This window comes from Lactuca virosa, chromosome 5 (genome assembly GCF_052849685.1).
Source record: "Lactuca virosa cultivar CGN04683 chromosome 5, Lactuca_virosa_CGN04683_v6, whole genome shotgun sequence".
Lineage (NCBI taxonomy): Eukaryota > Viridiplantae > Streptophyta > Magnoliopsida > Asterales > Asteraceae > Lactuca > Lactuca virosa.
Window position 1 is genome coordinate 437,099,616 of NC_136430.1, and position 25,115 is coordinate 437,124,730.

Sequence of the window (25,115 nt, forward strand, 5' to 3'; positions counted from 1 at the left end):
ATATAACAAGTAAAAAGGACAAACAGGCAGATCTACAGATCACTACCACATAACATCATCCTATATACCAAGATACAGATCTAACATATCACTACAACATATCAACTGTTGGGTTTTAGTTCAAAAATAGTTTCATAAACTTGAAAAATATGGAAACGGAAGACTTTAATTTTTGAAATAACATAAACATTTTATACCCACTGTAACACCGTAATTTTTCAAAACAAATTTTCACTTTTAAAAATATAATTTTATTCACAAATATTCTCAAATCTCAATGTATCACATCTAAAATCCATGAAAACACATCCCAAGATCAAAATGTATAAAACTCTAATAGTGTGTACTAATCATGTCGGCGCCTTCCCGCGATCCTCACTGGTACCTGAAACACATAACACAAAACACTGTAAGCATAAATGCTTAGTGAGTTCCCCAAAATACCACATATAACACATATTAGCCACTCGAGGTTATAACTCTGTGGTCCTACTGGCCCTAACTCTGTGGACCCTCTGGTCCTAGCTCTGTGGACCTTCCGGTCCTAACTCTGTAAACTCTGGAATACGCACAGCATAAATCACATAGAAATAATGTAGTGCAACACATCACATACATAGCATACAAGATACTCTGTCACATAACTCTACTTACCACTCTAGGTAAAGTATAGTGAGAAGACTCACCTCGAGTAACTCGGTAAACCTCGAACTCTGAAATACTGCACTAGCCTCCGCCTAATCACATAAATAATTACTCCAATTAATACAACTTCTAAAGGCTAGGCTAAACCCTCTCTATAAATTCTCTAAGAAGGGTAAAAGACCATTCTACCCCTCTAATGGCTCATAAGTCCAAACACTGACTAAACCCTAAAAGTCAACAAAGTCAACGATCAACATTGACCGGACTCGTCGAGTGCACTCGTGTGACTCGACGAGTACATGCGTGTTCTCTTCGCCCCTGGTCCACACTCGACTCGCTGAGTCAACCCTGCACTCATCGGGTTATCACAGGTCGCGAATCGCGGGGCAACCCGACTTGACTCGTCGAGTCCCTTATGGGCTCGGCGAGTTCCTCCCATGAAAACACTCATCTGACCTCCTGAGGTCAGATCTGCTTCTCTAATCTATAGATCTGACTTCCCCATGACCAATAAACACGTAAAGGTCGAATCTTGGTACACATGCAAGGCACTCTAGGCTTATTTTGGTGAAATCCTTTCTAACATGGCAACCTATGTCCATTTCCTCCATAGAACCACAAAAAGCAGCATGGTTCAGGCTCTGTGGACCTCAAAAGGTCCATATCTAGAGTTTAGCACTCAATGGGACACTATACACAACTAAACAAGCCATAAAAGGGTATAGAAAGCCCTAAATTCAATGCCCTTAAGCAAAACAGAAGGATAGGATCAAATAGCTACCTCAAACTTGAAGATCCAAGCCGAAAATCCCACTGAATGCAATCCTCTTGACCTCCCCTTGCTGGAAACACTTTCTCCTTTGCAAAATCACACCAAAAATGATCAAAAAGGCTCAAACTCTCTCACAACTCGCTCACAATCGCTAGGGTATATCTCTCTGGACTGGTAGCCGCAAATGGAGGCCATAAAGGCCTTTAAATAGGGCTCAGGCCCTGAGATTTAGGGTTTCACTTTACAGCGCGGACTCGCCGAGTCCACGCATCGACTCGTCGAGTCCCTCATTAATCTAGGCAAGAATTCGCGATCCTACTCGGCGAGTCTGAGCGCCTATACGCCGAGTTCCTCCCTAAAACTCAAGGTAATTACTTAAAATAAGATACCTGGGAATCCGGATGTTACAATTCTCCCCCACTAGAATCAGACTTCGCCCTCGAAGTCTTGCTCAACAAACAACTCTGGATGCTGCTCCCGTATCTCCAACTCCGGCTCCCAAGTCAGCTCGGACCCTCTCCGATGTTGCCACTGGACCTGCACCAAGGGCACCTCCTTGTTCCTCAGAACCTTGATCTTCCGATCCCGGATCGCGATTGGCCTTTCGGCATAATTTAAGTTCGCATTCACTTGAATATCCTCCAGTGGCACCACCGCCGACTCGTCGGCTATACACTTCCTCAACTGAGACACGTGGAATGTATCATGAATCTGGCTCAACTCCTCGGGTAGCTCTAGTCGATATGCTACCTTTCCCACCCTCGTGGTCACCCTGAACGGGCCAATATACCGGGGCCCCAGCTTGCTCCTCTTCCTGAATCGAATCACTCCTTTCCAAGGGGACACTTTCAGGAGTACGAAGTCTCCCACCTGGACCTCAAGCTCGGATCGTCGCCTATCCGCATGACTCTTCTGGCGACTCTGAGCCGTCAACAACCTCTGCCTAACCTGATGTATCTGCTCGGTCGTCTGAAGCACTATCTCAGTGTTGCCCATTACGCGCTGCCCTACCTCTCCCCAGCAAATGGGAGTCTGACATCTCCTCCCGTATAACAACTCGAAGGGAGGCATACCAATACTCGAATGGTGGCTGTTGTTATAAGAAAACTCAGCCAACGGTAGATACGTGTCCCGACTTCCCTCGAAGTCCAACACACATGCTCGGAGTATGTCCTCGAGCGTCTGAATCGTCCGCTCACTCTGCCCGTCCGTTTGTGGGTGGTAAGCGGTACTGAAATGCAGCCTCGTACCCAACTCCTCATGGAACTTCTTCCAGATGCTGGAAGTGAAACGTACATCTCGGTCTGACACAATCGAGATCGGTACTCCATGCCGCGATACCACCTCTCTCACATACAACTCTGCCAATCTCTCTGCAGAATAGCTCTCACTGATAGCAAGGAAGTGAGCGCTCTTCGTCAGCCGGTCGACAATCACCCAAATCGCATCGACACCCCTCGCGGTCCTTGGCAATTTGGTGATAAAGTCCATGGAAATCTGTTCCCACTTCCACTGGGGAACCTCAAGTGGCTGCAACTTGCCGTGCGGACGCTGGTGCTCAGCCTTAACCCTACGACAGGTCAAGCACCTCTCAACAAACCATGCTACATCCCTCTTCATACAGGGCCACCAGTAATCTTTCTTCAGGTCCAAATACATCTTAGTGGCCCCGGGATGGATCGAGAACCTCGATCGGTGCGCCTCCTCCATCAAAGTGGTGCGCGTCCCGCCTGCATACGGCACCCAAATCCGACCCTGAAAGGTCATAAGCCCACGGCTATCGGTCACGAACTCAGGTACCTGTCCAATCACCCGCTCTCTCTTGCGGTTCTCCGGTCTCACGGCCTCTGCCTGGGCCTCCCGAATGGTGTCCAACACCGGAGTCATCACTGTCAATCTCAAACAAACATCTCGTATCGGGGCACTTTCCGCCCTGTGACTCAGGGCATCAGCTACAACATTAGTTTTGCCTGGGTGGTACAGGATCTCACAATCCTAATCCTTTACCACGTCCAACCATCTCCTCTGGTGCATATTCAGATTGGGCTGATCCATCAAATACTTCAAGCTCTTGTGGTTCGTGTATATGGTACACCGAACCCCATATAAATAGTGACGCCAGATCTTGAGGGCGAACACCACTGCCCCAACTCCAGATCGTGGGTGGGATACCTCGTCTCATGAGGCTTCAGCTGCCTCGATACATACGCTATCACATGCCCCCTCTGCATAAGTACTGCACCCAACCCTGATATCGATGCGTCACAGTACACCACAAAATCCTCCATCCCTTCCGGGAGGGCTAACACCAGGGCTTCGCATAACCTCTGGCGAAGTGTGTCAAACGAGGTATGCTGCTCCGGTCCCCACGAAAAAACCACACCCTTCCGGGTCAACCTGGTGAGAGGCACGACGATCTTGGAGAAATCCCTGATGAATCTCCGATAGTAGCCAGCCAACCCCAGGAAACTCCTGATCTCGGTGGGGGATCTCGGCACCTCCCAACTCATCACCGCCTCAATCTTTGTCGGATCGACCAATATCCCATTCTGGTTGACGAGGTGTCCTAAGAACTGGACCTCTCGTAACCAGAAATTACACTTGGAGAATTTGGCGTAAAGCCTCTCCGATCTCAGAACTCCGAGGATCTCCCTCAAATGCTCCTCATGCTGCTCTCTGGATCTCAAATACACCTGTATGTCGTCGATGAATACAATCACCGATCGATCCAACATCGGTCTGCACACCCTGTTCATGAGATCCATGAACGTTGCCGGTGCGTTGGTGAGCCCAAAAGGCATCACCACGAACTCGTAATGCCCATAACGAGTCCTGAACGCCGTCTTCTGGATATCCTCATCTCGCACCTTCATCTGGTGATATCCAGACCTCAAGTCTATCTTGGAGAACCAAGATGCTCCCTGCAACTGATCGAACAGATCATCAATCCTCGGCAGTGGGTAACGGTTCTCGACCGTTAACTTGTTCAACTCCCGATAATCAATGCACATCCGGTGTGAACCAACCTTTTTCTTGACAAAAGGGATCGGCGCTCCCCACGGCGAGCTACTCGGTCGAATAAACCCCATCCCCAGCAGCTCTTGAAGCTGCAAGGATAACTCCTGCATCTCTGGCGGCACAAGGCGATAAGGCGCCTTGGCGATAGGCGCTGCCCCCGGAACCAAATCGATGCGGAACTCTACCTGCCTCTCCGGAGGCACGCCCGACAACTCCTCGGGGAAAACATCCGGGAACTCACGCACTATCGGGACCTCATCGACCGACCTCGGTCTCTCTGCATCTACTCTCGTATCCACCACATAAGCCACAAACCCACTACAGCCCTCCTGTAGGCTCTGCCTCGCTCTAGCGGCTGAACAAAATGCTGACCCAGAACGGGTACCCTCGCCATAAACCGTAAGAACTCCCCCACTAGGGTCTCGTATGGTCACCAACTGTCTCTTGCAGTTGATAACCGCTCCAAACTTGCTCAACCAGTCCATGTCCACGATGACACAGACATCTCCCATCGCAATCGGGACCAAATCAATCGGAAACTCAACGCCGAAGATCTCGAGTACACATCCTCGGATCACATCAGTGGCATACACCACTCTCTCGTCAGCTATGGAAACTCGCAAAGGTCGACTCAACGCCTCTCGACAGATACTGATGTGATGACTAAAGGCTAACGATACAAAAGACCGACTCGCACCCGAGTCAAATAACACCAAAGTAGGTACAGAACTCACAAGAAACGTACCTACGCATATCATAATATAAGCATAACACCATAATCTCAAAATAAATAGATGAAAGAACACATACCCGCCACAACATCTGGCGCTGCGCGGACCTCCTCCGCTGTCAACTGGAAGGCTCTCCCGCGAGCCTTTGGCGCCTCGGCCTTCACTGGACGACTCTCTGCAGCTCGAACGGCAGCAGTGACAGATCCCTGTGATGCTCCCTGGGCTGACCCCCGCAACTGCGGACACTCGGCTTTCCGGTGTCCGGTCTGGTTGCAATGAAAACAGACTGCAAACCCCTTGGGGCAATCCTTGGCCATGTGCCCCCTCCTTGCCACACTTGTAGCAAGACCCTGCTCTGCAAATCCCATCATGACTCTTGCCGCACTTGCCACAAGCGCGGCTCTTCTGGTTCCCTGATCTCGAATCGGCAGGCTTGGCCCGCTTGGCTGTCAGCTGGGACTGTGCCGGTTGCCGATCCCTCCCTTGAGACTCCGCCTCCTCCCTGGCCTGAGTCCCGAGCTCAATCTCCCTCTTCCGGGCATTTGCCTGAAGCTCGACAAATGTCCGGTACGACGAGTTCGCCACGAACTCACAGATGTCTCTCCTCAAAATGCTAAAATACCGAATCATGCGTGCCTGCTCGGAAGACACGTGCTCAGGGCAGAACATCGCCCTCTCATGGAACATCCTGGTGATCACTGTAACATACTCGGTACCCTGCTTGAGGGTCAAGAACTCCTTGGCCAAACGTTCACTTTCCATCGGGGGAACGTACTCATCACGAAACATAGCGGTGAACCTCTCCCAGGTCACCGCGGCAAGCTCTACAGAAGAGTAGTGCGCTGTCACAAACTTCCACCAGTCCTTCGCTCCCAAGCGAAGCTGGTTCAGCACGAACCGAACTCTCAGATGCTCCAGACAAGAGCACGTATAGAAGCATCCCTCAATATCAGAAATCTATCTCATCGCAGCGATCGGATCCTGCGTCCCATCAAACTCTGGTGGCTTCGTGTTGCTGAACTCTCGGTACAACAACGAGTCACCTCCTGCGGTCTCGCAGCAGCGACGGCTGCGGTGGCTGCAGCAACAGCAGCATCAGTAAGAGCAGCGTAACGCTCGTCAAAAGTCTTGATCAGGGTGGTCTTGATAGACCCAAACATCTCTGGTATCTCGGCTAGGATGGCAGCAGCCACCTCCTCAGGAATCAACCTACGGATCTCCTCATCACTGGTACCACTGGTACCACTGCCTCTTGGGTGGTGGCGTGTCCCAACCATGATATCTCTGAAATACAACACAAAAGAAATCAGAGACTCGCTCGAGTATACTCGCACTCGATACCCAACCCTACTTGCTCTATAGTACCCTAAGGATTCTTACTTGGACTGCTCACCGATCCGGCGTTTCTAGTAGTACGGGCCCTTATACTACGTTCCACAGCGCATCGGTATTCACCCCAAGTCCTCCTCCCAGGATCCCAGATCACTAGTACTCTATATCTCACTAAACTCAGGCTACTCTCCGGTAGACCACTCATAAGCTCCTCGCTGCTACCTACTTACTCTCGAAGTATCTCATAGTAGCAATAACTCCTAGGCTAAGGCATCACAAATCAGGCCCATTCTAGTCCTAACCATCAATACCTAGCCTACTCTAGCATGCATGACATACCACATAATATCTCATAACACATAATGTAAGGGTATTTTGGGAAATAACCGTTCGGGCGCTGGCTGATCGTACACACTGCTCTGCTCTGCTCTTTTCAAAATCCTTTTACTCTTTTAGAAAAATTTTGTTTTATTTCGAAAAATTCCTCAAATCCTCAGTTTGAGTTCAAATGCGCTCGAAGGTGCATCCGAATCCCTCAAACCTGGCTCTGATACCAACTTGTAACACCGTAAATTTTCAAAACAATTTTTCACTTTTAAAAATATAATTTCATTCACAAATATTCTCAAATCTCAATGTATCACATCTAAAATCCATGAAAACACATCCCAAGATCAAAATGTATAAAACTCTAATAGTGTGTACTGATCATGCCAGCGCCTTCCCGCGATCCTCACTGGTACCTGAAACACATAACACAAAACACTGTAAGCATAAATGCTTAATGAGTTCCTCAAAATACCACGTATAACACATATTAGCCACTCGAGGCTATAACTCTGTGGGCCTACTGTCCCTAACTCTGTGGACCCTCTGTCATGGTTGTTATGATAGAGCATATGATTTCATACCTCTCCTGTCATGCACTTTGATGGTATCTTTCCATCAGATCTTGGTGCATTTCAAAAGGGTAGAAGTCCTCATAGGACTTTTGGAGTTCCGCTGTCATGGTGGCCAACATGATGCATGCCACTTTTGTAGCATCCCTTTCATGTGCCCGGAAGTCAGCGATCTCCTGGGGAGTTGCAGTGGTCTCATCAATCTCCTTAAGCTCCTTGTCAAGGACATATTCTTTGTCCTCGTAGCGGGTAATCATCCTGATGTTTCTGATCCATTCATTGAAGTTGGATCCATCAAAAGTGACTTTCCCACACAAGTTCATAAGGGTAAAGGAGCCATTAGGATTAGAGCCAGAAGCAGCATTGTTTGAAGACATCTGAAAGAAGAGAACAAGATTAGTTTAGATATTAAGAGAGTCCTTAATAAAACACCCAAATGTAATATTAAGGCTAGAATCCAATCACAATATATTATAACTTAGAAGAGGTATGCCGTAATCCAAGCTATAACATATTTGAAAGGTAGGTGAATGACGATTCACCAATTTCCACCATGAAAAACGAAATATAGATATTAGGTTTTTATTTGGTTCTTAGAAATTCCTAGATTCTTTTGAGATTCAATGAACTTTTCAAAGGCATGTTTCAATCTCGAGTGTGCCCTCCAAGTTTTGTAACTGGGATACCGAGGATCACAAAACGAGGTGTGAAGTAACCATGCAAATCACTTGGTACCTTCAAGGTTTATCACTCAATCGATGTGCCGGTAAACCACACACGCTCCACCGATGCTATGGTAAACCTTAAGTCACCCTTTACCTACCTTGTTAAGTCCAAGTTAGTGTGCCGGTTAACCACACACGCTCCACCAACGACTTAAACAAAGTGTAAAGTGTAATTTCATGGATTAGCACCTTATTCACATTTTCCTAAAGTAACTAAGATTGGGAATTTAATAAAAGCATTTAGTTACTTTATAATATTCATCATACTTTTAATGAGAATTTATAAGTCCTTGTCTTACCCGTTCGGCTAACGACCCTCCACCGATCAAGGAAGCGGTGGGTGAGAGTGGACACCCATTAAGTTGCCATTTTATAGGCAACAACCTTATACCCCCCTTATAGACCGGCTTCGTGAATGAGGCGTACTAGCGGTAAGACGACTTGATCTTATACATATATATATTAGTAACTTATAATATTATAAAGTATAAGGGTTGAATTTTAACTTTTAAAATTCTAAGGGTTGGAACTAAAGTTTTAATCAAGACTTTACTTGTTCCAAAACTTGAGGGCAAGTTTTGTAAACTTCCAAAACTTTTCATTTCTTATAACTTATGAATTAATTGAGTAATAAAAATGAAGACTCTTCATTTTTTATAACTCTTGTGTTCTTTTAATGACTTTAATAAAAGTGAGACTTTTGGTTTTCCATAACTTGAGGACAAGTTATGGACTTCATTAAAACACATTATGATCATGAATTAAACTACCATGAAGGTTACAAACAATTCCTATGATCATCTAATCTTCATAAGTTCAAGAACATGAATATGAACACTTTCAAGAATCAAAAATTACACTTAAAAAACTTGTAATTTTGATAATTGCCATTGTAAATGGATTAGCATAAACATTACACCATCTAAAACAAGTTTTAAAACACCAAAACAGTTTAGGGTAATGTTTCTAGTCCATTTCCAGCAACAAATGTCGAAATTCTGAAAACTGCAGCCTCTACTCGTCGAGTGCAAGAACAGACTCGACGAGTAACTTGCACAAAAAAAAAACAACAAACAAACCTAGGCTCTGATACCACTGATGGGTTTTGAGCATTCTAACACTTCCTAAGTGTACATGCAACCCTAATAACCTTGGATCTATGTTTGTCTAATTATCATGCAAAGTTGAATTCCAAGGTTATATTCCTATCTAGCATACATGGGGAACATTTTTAACTTGAATGAAAGATAGAATAACTTACCTTGTTGTTGATTATGATCCTTGAAACCTTGTGAGCCTAGCACCCCAAGTGTGATGCCTCAAATGCTTCACACAACACCGAATGCAAAGGAGTAAACTTTGAGAGAATCTTACACTTGCAAAATCGGCTCTAGCCCTCTTGTTTCTTAGTGTCGCCGATTTTGGTGGAGAACATGTTGCTTATATAGTGTGTCACATCTAGGGTTACACCATGTAAACCTTAATGTGGCATGACTCTTCATTTCCATGACCCATGGGTTTGTAACTCCCATGGAGCCTCCATGGAGCATTCAATGGGTTTAACCCAACTTGATTATCCATGGAGCCTTTTAGCCCACTATACAAGTTATGGATGATTTACATGATCAACCCATATATTTAATTAGTCATCTTTTGATCACTTAATTAATCCTAGATTAATTCTTGATCAATACTAATTAAATAATACTATTAATATATTAGAACTTATAATATATTAATAAACCACAAGTGTTATTTCTCTCATTTAGTCTATCCAAATGCATGATGTCATGCAACCCAAATGGACCATGCCGGGTCGGGTCAAGTACATACCAGAAATAGTTATGGACTTAGACACCTTATCCAATAGAAATAACAACCTTTGTGGTTTTTTGGGTCCTCTTGGGAGGCTTGGAAGTTGATGAAGAATGTGGAACCTTTGAGACACCAACAATGACTCAACTTGATGTAGATGCTAGTCCATAAACTCTTAAACCCTTAAGCTTTAAGTTCATAACCAATATGAACTTAAAGAAGGCATGAAGATGCAAGTATCCTTGAAGAAAAGAAGAACAAAAGGGAGAGAGTAACATGATCTAAGCGTGTTACGGTTTTAAGAGGAAAGAAATAAGCAAATCTTTCAAGAATGCAAGCCTCTTATTTATATGCATAAAGTGAAAGTATTAATCATTAGGTCTTAACACTTTAAGCACATATGTCCCCATGTCATAAACATGTCTCCCATGCTTGATTTCTTTTGAATAATCTAATGGAAAAGCCATACCTTTCTTCCTTTTCATCAATTTCCGAAAATTGTATATAAAAGAGGAGAGTTAGTTTAAATTTTATAAACTCAAGGTTTATAAAATATAAACTTTGTATTTTGAGTAAAAGACAAAAGGGTTTCAACTAGTCCAAAAAGTTGTACATAACTTATTAATTCATACCATATGAATTATGTAATATTACTTGCTAATGAAAATTATTATTTCCATGAAATAAATAATTTCCAATTTAATTATAAGAGTTTTATTGAATATTTTCTAAAATCAATTTCTAATAAATAATCAATTATATCAAGTTGTTGTTAGTGTGACTCATTAGTATCATATGTTAATTAACAATATCACTTTAATATGACTCTTGAGCATGCTAGACCTTTCATCAACATCCTATATACCATGATACAGATCTAACAGATCACTACAACATATCATCATCCTATATACTAGGATACAAAACTAAATGGGCCAACATTGGTGCCTTCGACCCGCAAGTACAGTGAGGAAACTCACCTGAATTAAAGAACCTTGAAACACTGCGATACGGCCCCTTCTGTACTGTTTACTCCCACGAATCCACTAACACCAGAACCAGATAAAACATTAATCAATATTCCAAAATCCTCAAGTTTGACCCAAAGTCAAACATGGTCAAAAAGTCAACGGTCAACAGAAGTCGAAGTCCACGACAACTGAGTATGCCCATCGTACTCCTCGTACGCCCAGTGTACGCGACCTATTCCCACTCCTTCATTAAACACTTAATCCCTTAAGGTCTTTCGTCCAGAGCACAGATCTAGACTCAAAGCATCGACTTAAGTCATAAAGTTTCCAAATTTATGACTTTCCATGGCTAGAAAAGGTCCAAAAGCCGAAACCCTAACTTATTAATCCATTAAGACATCATAACTCTTGCATGGAATGGATAGAAGGGCCAAGATCACATTTTTATGGTTCCTAATAACTCCATAATGGATAAAGTTTCCAAATTTATCCATTAGAATGGTCCAAACAACCAAGATTTAGTCTTTAAGTCTCCAAGGGACCAAAAGTGCTTCTTTTTCAACTTAATCCACTAAGTCCAAGTCTCCAACCTTCAGATCTGAATCAATATGATGTTTAGATGGATAAAGTTTCCAAATTTATCCATGACAAGGTCACAAACTTTCAAGATCTAAACTTTATGCACTTAAAGTAACCAAAAGATCATAACACCCAAAACTAGCTAAATCTAACAAATGCCTCATCAAGATTCAAAATTTATACCTCTAGAAGAAAGATCAAGGTGAACAAGGTCTGGATCTACAAGCTCCAATGAAACCAATACTTCTCCAATGGGATCCTTCTTCTCCAAGATGCACCAAGAACACTCCAAAGTACATAAAACACATTCTTTTTGCTCACAAGGTACAAACTAGGGTTAGGGTTTTAAGGGAGGATGTTGACGAGGTGGAGGTTGAGAATGGAAAGCGTTTGGGGGAGTTAAGGAGATTAAATAGGGCTCAAAACCATCAAATCCGTGTTTGGGGTCTAATCGCGTACGCCCAGCATACCAGGTTGATCCTCCATGATCCGTCTAACCTTAGTACCCCCAACGTACTCCCCGTACGCCCAACGTATGCGACTTAACCCAAAACCATCCCAACTTCAAATGTTCGTAACTTCTTCGTTCCAACTCCGTTTTCAACGTTCTTTATATCCACGGAAGGGTGTTGAACAATCCCACAACATTATCTAAATATTTTGGACTAAAAAATTCTTGAACAAAAATCCATATTTCATGCAAGAAACCGGCCTATGACTTTTCCCTTTTTACCATTCGGCCCAACACTTTTAAGGGTTAAATATCTTAACTATCATCACCTCCTTCCACAAGGACTAAACTTTGTCTCCTTAAGGCCTAAGCCTTACACAATCGAATTCTGGCCCACCACCCAAAAATGGCAGGAAACAGGATGTTACAGATCTAGTCTAGCTTAGAGTGTTTCATGCTTTTGGTCCCATAGTTTTGGTTATTGTGAGTAAAATCAACTCCAGAGCTTGTGATTGTCATATCTTTTCATTTCTAAGGGTTTGAAGTCATAAAAATGGGAGCTTGATGGTTTCTTTTCACCCATGCAAGGGTTTGGAATCATTGGGATATGATAACTTGGGTTTTGTTTTGGACTCCATTAAGCCATGCAAAGTGATAAAGTCAGGAACTTTATGACTTTAGACATCTATAAGAGTCAGATATGAGATTTTGTTCGTTTTGTCTTCATGAATTAAGGAATTAATGAGGAAGTTTGCGAAGCATGGGATTACGCAATGCATAACCCCTGAGTACGTAACCGTAGCGGGAGTACCGCATTTTCTTTTCTATAAGAGCGTGGTACACAGGGCGTACAGAGAGAGTATGCATGGAATACTCCTAGAGGTGGACTTGTGCCATTTTTGGGCTTTGGGCCATGATTGGGTGGGGCTAACTTGGAAATGGTAGAATGTTCTTTTACCCTAGTAAGAGTGTATGGAATGGACTTTTGATCACGTGTTATCATTGTAATAAGTAATTAGGGTTGTTTTGGATGTGTTCAGTATGAGGAGCTTTTGTAGCAGCGACGATTGTGAGATTCGATTATCTTTGGATTAAGGTAAGTCTCCTCGCTATACTTGTGGGTCGAAGGAACCAATACCGACCCACTAGATTGTGTATGTAGGTCGTAGGATACTAGCTATCTTTGTGACTCTTGCATGTTTGTATGATCAGGGTTGAAATAAACCCTAGGGCTACGCCCTAGGGTTGGGCCCATGGGTATATGATGGGTTGAAAGAAACCTCATGATTGGGCCCATTATTGTGCATTGGGTTGAAAGAAACCCGAGGGTTGGGTCCATTACCGTACGTTGGGTTTGAATATACCCCAGGGCTAGGCCCAATGATATTTTTGGTATGTAGTATTTTGGAGAACTCACTAAGCTTTGTGCTTACAATTTATGTTTAAAATGTTTCAGGTACTTCTGGTTCTAAATAGAAGAGTCTGGCTTGATCGCACAACATCCCCCGACGATTTATTCTGCACTGAATGTTTATGAATTACTCTGATGTTTTGAGAATATTATTATTCTTATTGTCTTTGAGTTAATGAATGAGTAGTTTGAATTATTTTAAAAATGAAAAGTCATTTGGTATTTTTGGGACATTTCAAGTTGATATTTGAGCCTTGGTTTGAGGGGTTCGAGCACATTGTCGGGTGTGGCTGAATTCAAACCAAGGAATTGGTAAACTTTTTGAAAGAAAATAGTTTTTCTATAAATGTTTCTACAAAAGAAAAGGGGTGTGCTGTGTGCAATTAGCCGAGCTCAAGTAAATATTTCCCAAAATACCCATACATGTGTTATGCTTATTGTTTGGTATGAATTGTTAGATTAGGTGTCTAAGCCATAACTATTATTGGTATGTACTTGACCCGAGAGTAGCATGGTCCATTTGGGTTGCATGGCATCAGAACAATTTGGATAGACTTTTGTGAGAAGAGGATATTTATGATTTATTAATATATTATAAGTTCTAATATATTAATATGAAATCATGTTATTTAATTAGTATTGATCAATAATTAGTTTTGAATTAATTTTGTGATCAAAAGAGACTAATTAAATAAATGGGGATTGATATGGCAAATCATTCATTCTTATAAAGTGGGCTTATGATCCATAGTTCTTCATGTTGGACTAAACCCATGTGGTGACCCATGGATACTCCATGGAGGTTAAAACCCATGGATCATGAAGAATGTGGAAAGTCATGAGTTACATGGTGTATCCCTAATGTGCACACTATATAAGAAGCCTCATAGTTCATGAAATGTTACCTAGGGTCTTGGCAAGGAGGGCTAGCCGATTTCATGAGGTGCAATATGATTTTCTCTCAAGTTATTCCAATTGTTGGTGGTGTTGTGTGAACCATTTGAGGTGAAACACTTGGGGCACTAAGCTCTTTAAAGGCACAAGGAATCAAGCTACAAGAAAAGATATGTCATTCAACTATATTTCATATTGTATATACTCCATAATATGGTAGTTAGGATGATACCTTGGAAAATTGATATTTTCATGTATAATAGAGAAAACATAGATCCAAGGTATATAGGGTTGCATGTACACCATAGGAGTGTTAGAATGCTCAAAACCCAACAGTGGTATCAGAGCCTAGGCTTGTTTTCAATTATACTTGATGCAAATTGCTTAAAAAATCGATTTTTCTACTCACTGTTCACTGAAATTGCCGAGTCCATGGAGGGACTCGACGAGTCCATGTGAAAATTCATCCTACTCGTCGAGTAGGTTCATGCACTCGACGAGTAGGAGGCCCTGAGTGCAGATTTTTGATGTTTTTGGCAGGAATTAGACTATGATCATTACCCTAAGCTGTTTTTGAACTTATAAACTTGTTTTTATGTGGTAATGATCATGCTAATCCAATTTGAAAGATAATTGTCATAGTTTCAAGTTTTATATTAAGTTCATATGATTCTTGAAAATTGTTGATATGAATTATGCTTGCTTATGAGTTTTGTTAGATCATAGAAATTATTTGACATGCTTGTTAGTTTAATTGATGATCTTAAATGGCCTTTGATGAATTCCATAAATTATCCTAAAGTTATGGAAAATGAAAAGTTTTTCTTTAAAAAGAGTCATTAATCTTATAGGTTATAGAAAAGTGAAGAGTCTTTTTCATAAATGATTTTATGAACTCCATAACTTGTCCTCAAGTTATGGATTTCCAAGAGTCCTTTCATTTAAACCTATATTAAACTCATAAGTTATGGATTCCAAAAGTTTTTGAATAGTTCAAAACTTGCTCTCAAGTTTTGGAATTTGTAAAGTTTCACTTATGAATACTTTAATTCCAAATTAAACCCTAGAACTTTTAATAGTTTAAAATTCAACCCTTATACTATTATAATATTATAGGTTTATATATGTATAAGAGTAAAAGTCAGTCTTACCATTAGTAGGCCTCATTCACGAAGCCGGTCTATAAGGGGGTATAAGGTTACTGCCTATAAAATGGCAGTTTAATGGGTGTCCACTCTCACCCACCGCTTCCTTGATTGGTGGAGGGTCGTTAGCCGAACGGGTAGGATAGGACTCTAATTCTCCCTTCATTAAAAGTATAATGATAAATATAAAGTAACTAAACACTTATAAATTCCCAATCTTTGTTACTTAGGAAAATGTGAATATGGTGTTAACCCATGAAATTGCACTTTGCACCTTGTTAAGCCGTTAGTGGAGCGTGTGTGGTTAACCGACACACTAATCGGGACTGACAGTGCGTGGCAAAGGGTAGCTTGATGTTAATCATAGATCAATGGAGCGTGTGTGTTTAACCGACATATTTATTAGGTGGTTGTAACATTGGGTGTACCAAGCTAATTTGCATGGTTATTCACACCTTGTTTGTGATCCTCGGCATCCCAGTCACAAACTTGAATGGCACAATCGAGATTTAAACATGCCATTGAATTGTTTCAATGAATCTCAAAGGATCTAGGAGTTTCAACTCACTTAAAACCTACAATTCTTTTTCGTTTTTCGTGGTGGAAATTGGTAAATCGTCATTTACCTACCTTCAAATATTTTGCAGTTTGCATTACGGCATCCCTCTTCCAAATTGTAAAATATTGTGTTGGGTCCTAGCCTTAATATTTCATTTGGGTGTTATATTAAGTACTTAAATCAACTAACTTGAATTTCTCCCATTGTAGATGTCTAGTTCAGACAACTATGGTCTTCCCGAATCCTTTGGAACAAGCTTTCCTCTTGAAGATGATGTCCTGCGGTTGGATCGTGGAAGTCATACTTCACTTCCTCCACCTCCTCCAATAATTCTCCATAACCCACAAGTTCTAGGTCACTCAAAGCCCTATTGGCAGGAAGGAAAGTCAGTGTGTACTCACGTCTTGGAGATGAAGTCACATATTGATAGGCTGAGAGTATTTGGTGTCGTAGTCTCGAGGAAGTTGGCGGTTGACTGGGTTCTTCAATCACTTCCTGATTCATATAGTGAGTTCATTAAGGACTACTATGTGACAGACCACGACATGACCCTTATTGATCTTACCTATTTGCTTGTTGCTGCTGAATCAGCAATGATGTGGTGCACTGGAAAAAGCAAATTTGATGGGAAGATCTACTCCCCAAACTTCCATGGACATTGACAATGGAAACATCGGAAGTCCAGAAAATATTTCTCTTTCTAAGGGAAAGATAAAGGCTAAGTCTGATATTGTCCCGTGTACCATTCCCAAAGAGTCCATATGCTTCTGTTTCCAAGGGAAGGGGTATTGGTTGCGAAGCTGCCCTGACTACCTGAAAGATCTGAGAAAAGGTAGAATCAAAATTTTGGCTCTGCTTCAGGTAAGTCTACTATCCAACTCTATTAGGTTCCTAATTGTTGATTCTTAATACATGATGTGACTAGGTCGCATCTTGATGTTTTCAAGAATCGAAGCAAATATAAGGAAGCTTAAGGGAAGAGTATGCTGAATCTGATCGCGAAAATGGATTTCAATCGCATGGTTCGAAGATCTGATTTTTGAGCTGCTGCTTAGGAGTTATGATAGATTGCTAGGAAATATGTAAAAACATAGTTTTCATTTGTAATTGCATTGTAAGGAAAAGTTTTTTCCGCATGTTATAAATAAAATTCTGTTTTATTTTATTATATCTCCTTACAATGGCATTTATGGAAAATTGTTGTTTATATGTTTCCGTTGATAGCAATATTGTAAAATAGATTTGATTCTTTCGTTTGTGGTAGTGTCATAATTTACCAAATAAGGAAAGATTCTCATCACCTAAGTTTCAGTTGGACAGAAACTTGGAATCATGCAAGTTGTATTGTATGATGAATGAGAATTTTCATCTTTGGTAAATTAAGACTAATTCCTTGTTCACATGTATATGTGAGTCAAGTGAAGGACTAGGGGATTGGGTACACTGGGTGTGCGCTGGTCAAGATCCACCACAAAGATCGATAAGACTATTCGTCATGATTTACTAAAGTTTAGTAAACATGGTTATGCTTACAAGTTTAAGTATGATTCTGAAACATTGGAAAAGATTCAATGTATGACAGAACGAATGAGAAGAATCAAATAAGGCAGACAGATAAAAGTTTCTCCAATCTGAAAAGATGGGAGAGTACTTTAGTATCGTATTTTATGATCATCTTAATGTTTATGGAAAACCCATATCACATTTGATCCTCTATGAACATCTTAGTGCATTCTTATGGCTAAGAAGAGGAATCATGAATTGTTGAAATGGTTAAATCAAGAAGATGAGTCATACTTCGTTCCAAAAACAAGTCTTAGAGTCATACTCTAAGATTGAGCCTTGAGTGACATTAAATTAAGAAAAGTTTAAAACACTTATCAAATGTAAAGTAAAAGTTTTTCTACTTTTGTACATTTGAAATTGGTAAGTTGTGATGTTTTTGATATAACAAAGACCAACTAAGGCCAATTGTGTGAAGTGTTTATCTTGGTAAGAGTCCGCACTAACTCTTGAATATTTGTTTGTCAAGTAATTTTCCTTGACAAAATGAATCTTATATGTCAAGAGGTCAGTGGGAGTCTTAAAGATCTTGAAAAGTTTCAAGAACTAATCAAGAGTAAACCTATTGTTAATCACTAGCACACGACTTGAGGTTTGTAACCTATCGTGTTGGCATATTCTTGTTTCTGTGCCCATTCTAGTTAAAGTTGATTATGCATATGAGTTCTGAGAGTTCACAATGGGTTGCATAACAACTTGGAAGCAATGGTAGGCCCTTGTGCTGCCAAGTGGCAAGAAATTAAGATTGAACAAGTTCAGTCCATATGGGTTTGGATTTGTCACTAATCTTGTCTTTTGATTATGGTTTGACAAATTCACATGGATAGGAACACATACACCATAAAATCTAAGTGTCATAAGGTTTCTCTCCGATTCATGAAAGGAAACGCTTTCACTAAGTAGATTTTAAATAGTTAGCAATTGTGATACTTGCATTTCTCAAAATTTGATTATGATTACGACATCCCTCTTCATAGTTCGAATTGTGAGAAATGGCAAAGGTCTAAACAACTGAGACTATGATTACGGCATACCTCTTCATAGTTCTAAAATTGTCTAGACACACATGTGAGCTATCTAAGGGAAGGTGTATGAGTTTAAGAAGCTTAGATAAAGTCTTATCGAAGCATCTAGTATCAGAAATCTGAATTTTGGAAAGAAAGTCAATAAGTATTGATTTCTAGAATTCCAGCTGATTTCTGGATACATGTGAAAGCTAGTGGGAGCATAAGTGTTATGCTGGTAAGATAATAATTATAATGCTAGTGGGAGCATAATTATTATGGAAAGTGTTGCAAGTTAGCAATGTTAATTATAGAAAACAAAATTTCAAATCACAAGTTGCAGGGTTTGAAAAGTTGTTTTGCTATAATTAAGGGAGAGGAATTCATACTTTATTTCAATTCTAAAAGCTTAGATTGAGATTTTAATCATATTTAGTCAAACATATATATATATATATATATATATATATATATATATATATATATATATGAATGGTTCAACATAAGGAAATTCTATATATGGATATGTTAAATGCGTTCTCAAAATTTGATTATGATTACGACATCCTTTTTCATAATTCGAATTGTGAGAACATGGCAAATATAAAAATTTATAGCAAAAGGCTGATTAAGTATCGTGTCTTTATGTTAGACATTATGAATCGTGTCCCATATGCTTTGGGTATAGGATCGATTGCATATGTTATAATATTCTCGTGTTCTAATTTTCCAAATGCCTAGGGCATTAAGAGGGAAAATGAATAGAACCGGATTTGACTAAAGTGGTTAAACAACTGTTAAGGATAATCTAAGGTTCGCTAAAGATTGGTCGCTTATGGACAGTTGGAAGTATAGTAATGGAAGGACCATATTGACATTATTAAGAATAGACAGGAGTCTATTAATAATGAATTGTCGTATGGAAAATATGGAATGTTTCCATATTGGGAGTTGAAGAATAGATAAGAAAGTTAGAAACTTTTATGCAAGAAGGATGTTCAAAGAAATGTACTTTGAATTTGAGACTTCATTTCCATGGAATTGTCTTGTAACAATCTCCAAAGGAATATTTTGTAATATTTTTGGTCAAGTCTCTATGACTTTTGGTACCTAGACATTACAAAAGAAATTTTGCATGATAGTTTAAAATCTAACACTTCCTAGCAGTGACAAGAATTTGGAACTCTTACACTTGCAATAAGGATTTAAAATTGTGAAATGAGCATCATTGAAATGTTTTTCAATTGATCTATTACAAAAAGTAAGGACCATAGACAAACAGAGTGTGCATGCTTGGAGCATGACATAACTATTGTTTAGACAAACATAGTGTGCATGCTTGGTGCATGGCATGACTATGGTTTTAATTCAAGTATCAAGTTGATTATTCGAAATATTATACAATGAATAATGAGTAATCAATATGACTCAAAAGTTTTTGGGCCATATAGGATTAGTATTATTCTTGTGTTTCACTTTGCATGTTTTGACTTCCCGAATAACTAGGTTATTCAAACCATCCATAGTCGATCATACTTTGGAAGTAGGTATTGAGGCAAGACTGTCATGAATGGGTCTGTAGTTTGTCTAGGACAAAGTGGCTACAGTGTTCATGAGTGCTCCTGGAATAAGATTCGAGTATTGGATTCAACCCACGCTCATTTGAATCACTTCATGGATTTTATCATGAGTGATCATGAGACGATAATATCTTATATTCTTCAAACGGAGACATGTGAGTTGTAGTTGCAAGTCGGTTGCACATTGACATATGTAAATGCACCAGTAACTTGGTTGTTATAAAACATATCGTTGTATGTAATTTGATGAGTAAGTGCAAGCGAGCATTTGGGTCGAAGTTTATCCATTCCTTTTACCCCATGTGGATAAAAGCGATATGTGTGGGTCCCTCGATGATTTAGTGATGACACCCTAAGTGCTTGGCCAAACCTGACTGATTTGATTTGTTCAATTAGTCGGTCGTCATAAATCGGAAATCGGGAAACAACATATGGAGAGAGATAATGATTATAATTCATGTATCAGTCCATATGATATCTAGAATGGAGGAATATGTGATGCCTTATCTAATGGACACATCATTGACTAGACCAGAGTTCGACAGCGGCTTTTGAGAGCTACGATTGCTAGTCGGGTTGGAGTCGTGCTTGCAATAATAGTTATTAGACTTATCCAAGTGGGAAATTGTTGGATTAGGTGTCTAAGCCCATAACTATTATTGGTATGTACTTGACCCGAGAGTAGCATGGTCCATTTGGGTTGCATGGCATCAGAACAATTGGGATAGACTTTTGTGAGAAGAGGATATTTATGATTTATTTATTATATTATAAGTTCTAATATATTAATATGAAATCATGTTATTTAATTAGTATTGATCAAGAATTAGTTTGGAATTAATTTTGTGATCAAAAGAGACTAATTAAATAAATGGGGATTCATTTGGTAAATCATTCATTCTTATAAAAAGGGCTTATGATCCATAGTTCTTCATGTTGGGCTAAACCCATGTAGTGGCCCATGGATACTCCATGGAGGTTAAAACCCCGGGATCATGAAGAATGTAGAAAGTCATGAGTTACATGGTGTAACCATAATGTGCACACTATATAAGAAGCCTCATAAAGGCACAAGGAATCAAGCTACAAGAAAAGATATGTCATTCAACTATATTTCATATTGTATATACTCCATAATATGCTAGTTAGTATGATACCTTGGAAAATTGATATTTGCATGTATAATAGAGGAAACAAAGATCCAAGGTATATAGGGTTGCATTTACACCATAGGAGTGTTATAATGATCAAAACCCAACATGAATATATGGGAATTACATTCTAGATTAGGGCTAAGGATCTGCTCAGGATTGCATGATAGAATGCTAGGCGAGATGCATGTATATGCCTGTTGATTGAGCTTATGGAACAACATGCTAGTATGGATTTAAGTTGTTGGATAGAATGGCCTGATTTATGATGCTTTGTAGGCTAGGAGGAACTAGAGGATATGCCAAATTTGGAATCTATGTTTGTGGAATTGATTGCTAAGTATATGCTTTAAAAAATTATATACGATTAGAATCATATAGACCTAGAAGGTCTGATTTGGCGTTATTTCTTGTTCCTTGCTTGGTTGTGGTCTTAGGGTAGAATCATTCATTTAACAGTCTATGTGATCCGGTTTTGTGTATAATTTGCATGCATAAGGCAACCGACAGTGTTGGTAGAAGTTCCTAGAATCATAGAAGCAAGCTAGTTGAAGGATGCCTTTTTATGTTTTATGACCAATAGGGTGTTACTTCCCGAATGTTGCTTGCTTTGTGCTTTGTGGGACCCATATTGATGTGAGCTAACTACTAAAAGAATAGGTTAAGTTACATGCTGCAAAGATTAAATAGTTCTAGAATGATTCATTTGGCCCTATTGCACAACTCTCGTTTGAGTCTAACCGTTGTAGCTGTGGGTCTTTTATTCGAAAAATTATTTAAGTTTTGTTGCATGTAATTGTATTCATGAAGTAGTTAGCTGATATTGGTAGGGGTTCTTCATCAGCTGATGGCAGGGTGAGGTGGGAATCTTGGGAGAGCCTAGGAAGTTCCTTAGAGGAAATGGTGCGTTGTTTATCTGTGGGTATTTTTTGAGAGCAAGTATATGTTGTTGGATCAGACGGTAGTAGACATGAGTAGTTACTTAGAGGATCCAAAATGATTCTTGAGGAAAAGTATGGATATGTGTGGAAGGTAGTATTCGGACCATAATATTGAAAGCACAAGATCCATACTTGAATCGAAAAGGATTTCGGGAATTCTAAGGAGCTAAGAGACGGTAAATTGTATGGTTTGGCCCCATGATTCACTGCAGTGTGTTTCCATCCTTATCAGATTATCGGTTAGGGTTGTTCAAACTGGGGATGGGTCTGGTGATTTCTTGGGCCTTAGTGGTCATGTCATTATAGGTTTTGAATGGTGCATACCTAGGTAAGTTATTTGATTTTGAGGTCTCGAGGTCCTTACTCGAGGTAGTGCCAGTTGAGTCGTGAGACTCAAGAAGGAAGCGATTGTGATGATCGGCTCAAATATTACAGTTGTAGGCTGAGTGATTAGCATATGGATTGGGATGTCACTGTCTCTGTCGGGGGTTATACACTTCTAGATTCCTGTGTTCGGGGGGGGGGGGGGGGGGGGAGATGGAGCAGACATGTGATTTTCAGAGTTGGGAGGTAGTGTTGGATTTAGTGTCTATGCCCATAACTATAATTGGGATGTACTTGACCCGATCGTAGCATGGTCCTTTTTGGGTTGCCTTCACGAGTGCAATTTGATAGGATGGATTTTGAGAATAAGGTTATTTATGGTTTATTAATATATTACAAGTATAATATATTAATATGAAATTATTTAATTAGTATTGATCAATAATTAATTTGGAATTAATTTTCTCGTCAAAAGAGACTAATTAAATACATGGGGATTGATTATGTAAATCAATGATTCTTGTAGTGTGGGCTAATGATCCATGATTATATAGATGGGCTAATCCAATGAGATAACACATGGATAGTCCATGGAGGTTAATCCATGGAGCATGAGAATATGGAAGGTCATGGTTCATTAGGGTTTACAAAGTGTAACCCTAGCATGTGCAACACTATAAATAGAACCCTCATGAACCAAAATCGGTTACACCTTCATTGAGCTAAATAACTTATTCTCTTAAGCCGCCTTTTGCATATTGGTGTTTGTGAACCAATAGAGGCATCACACTTGAGGTGCTGAAGCTTTCAAAGGTCAAGAACTACAAGTCCTTCTAAGAGGTAAGTCATCTAACTAGTTGTATCATTCAATTGTTTAAATGTATGCTAGTTAGGATAATGCTTTGGAAAATTGAAAATATGCATGTATAATTAGAAAAAAACATAGATCCAAAGCATTTAGGGTTGCATGTGCACCATAGGAGTGTTATAGTGCTTAAAACTCAACAGTGGTATCAGAGCTCAGGTTTGATTTATATTATATTTGATGCTTACTAGTTTTTCAAAGCTGAAAAAGTCGAAATTTTGGCCTTTGACTGGTGAAATTGTCGAGTCCATGAACAGACTCGACGAGTCCACTCAGTAATAGAGCAACTCGCCGAGTCCAGTTCATGCACTCGACGAGTTGAAGGCTCTGTTTGCAGAATTTTGAGTTTCTTGGCCTGGTTTGGATTGGGAACACTACCACAAACTGTTTTGGATCATTGGAAATCTTTTTTATGATATGGTAGTGCTTGTACTCATCCAACCACAAGATAATTGTCAAAGTTTTAAAATAATTGTTGTTTTATATGATAAACAAAGTTGCTTTCAAATTGTTGACTTGAAATTATCTTGTTTATGAGTTTAGTTAGATCATGAATTATGTGATAATTTTAGTTGTTAGAAAATTGATCTAAATGAATTTTAATGACCTCCATAACTTGTCCTCAAGTTATGGAAAATGAAAAGTCTCATACATTAAAATGGCATTAAACTCATATGTTATGAAAATGAAAGGACAATTGTCAAATATTAAGATAGTAGGTTAATTATTTGAATTATTTGATATGAATTGCCTTGCTACATGAGGTAGATTAGATCAATAGAATATTATATGATAATTTTTCCTTGTTAGAATTGATCTAAATATTCTTTAATGAGTTCCATAACTTGTCCTCAAGTTATGGAACATGAAAAGTCTTTTCATAATGTTTTTAATGAACTCCTTAACTTGTCCTCAAGTTATGGATTATCAAGAGTCTTTTCATAAAACACACATTAAACTCATAAGTTATGGACATGAAGAGTTTTGACAAGTTTCAAAACTTGCCCTCAAGTTTTGGAATTTGTAAAGTCTCACTTTTGAAACATTTAAATTCCAAACTTTAGAATTTTAAAAGTTTAAAATTCAACCCTTATACTTTATAATATTAAAAGTTAATACATACATATATATATATATATATATATATATATATATATATAAGACAAGTCAGTCTTACCGTTAGTAGGCCTCATTCACGAAGTCGGTCTATAAGGGGGGTATAAGGTTACTGCCTATAAAATGACAGTTTAATGGGTGTCCATTCTCACCCACCGCTTCCTTGACTGGTGGAGGGTCATTAGTCGAACGGGTAGGATACGACATTAATTCTACCTCATTAAAAGTATAATGATAAATATAAAGTAACTAAACTTTTATTAAATTCCCAATCTTAGTTACTTTAGGAAAATGTGAAAATGGTGCTAATCCATGAAATTGCACTTTGCACCCTGTTAAGTCGTTAGTGGAGCGTGTGTGGTTAACCGGCACACTAATATGGTAGTGACAGTGCGTGGAAAATGGTAGCTTGATGTTAATCATAGATCAATGGAGTGTGTGTGCTTAACCGACACATTGATTAGGTGATTTGTAACATTGGGTGTACCAAGCTAATTTGCATGGTTATTCACACCTTGTTTGTGATCCTCGGCATCCCAGTCACAAACTTGAAGGGCACAATCGAGATTTAAACATGCCATTGAAAAGTTCAATGAATCTCAAAGATCTAGGAATTTCAAACCA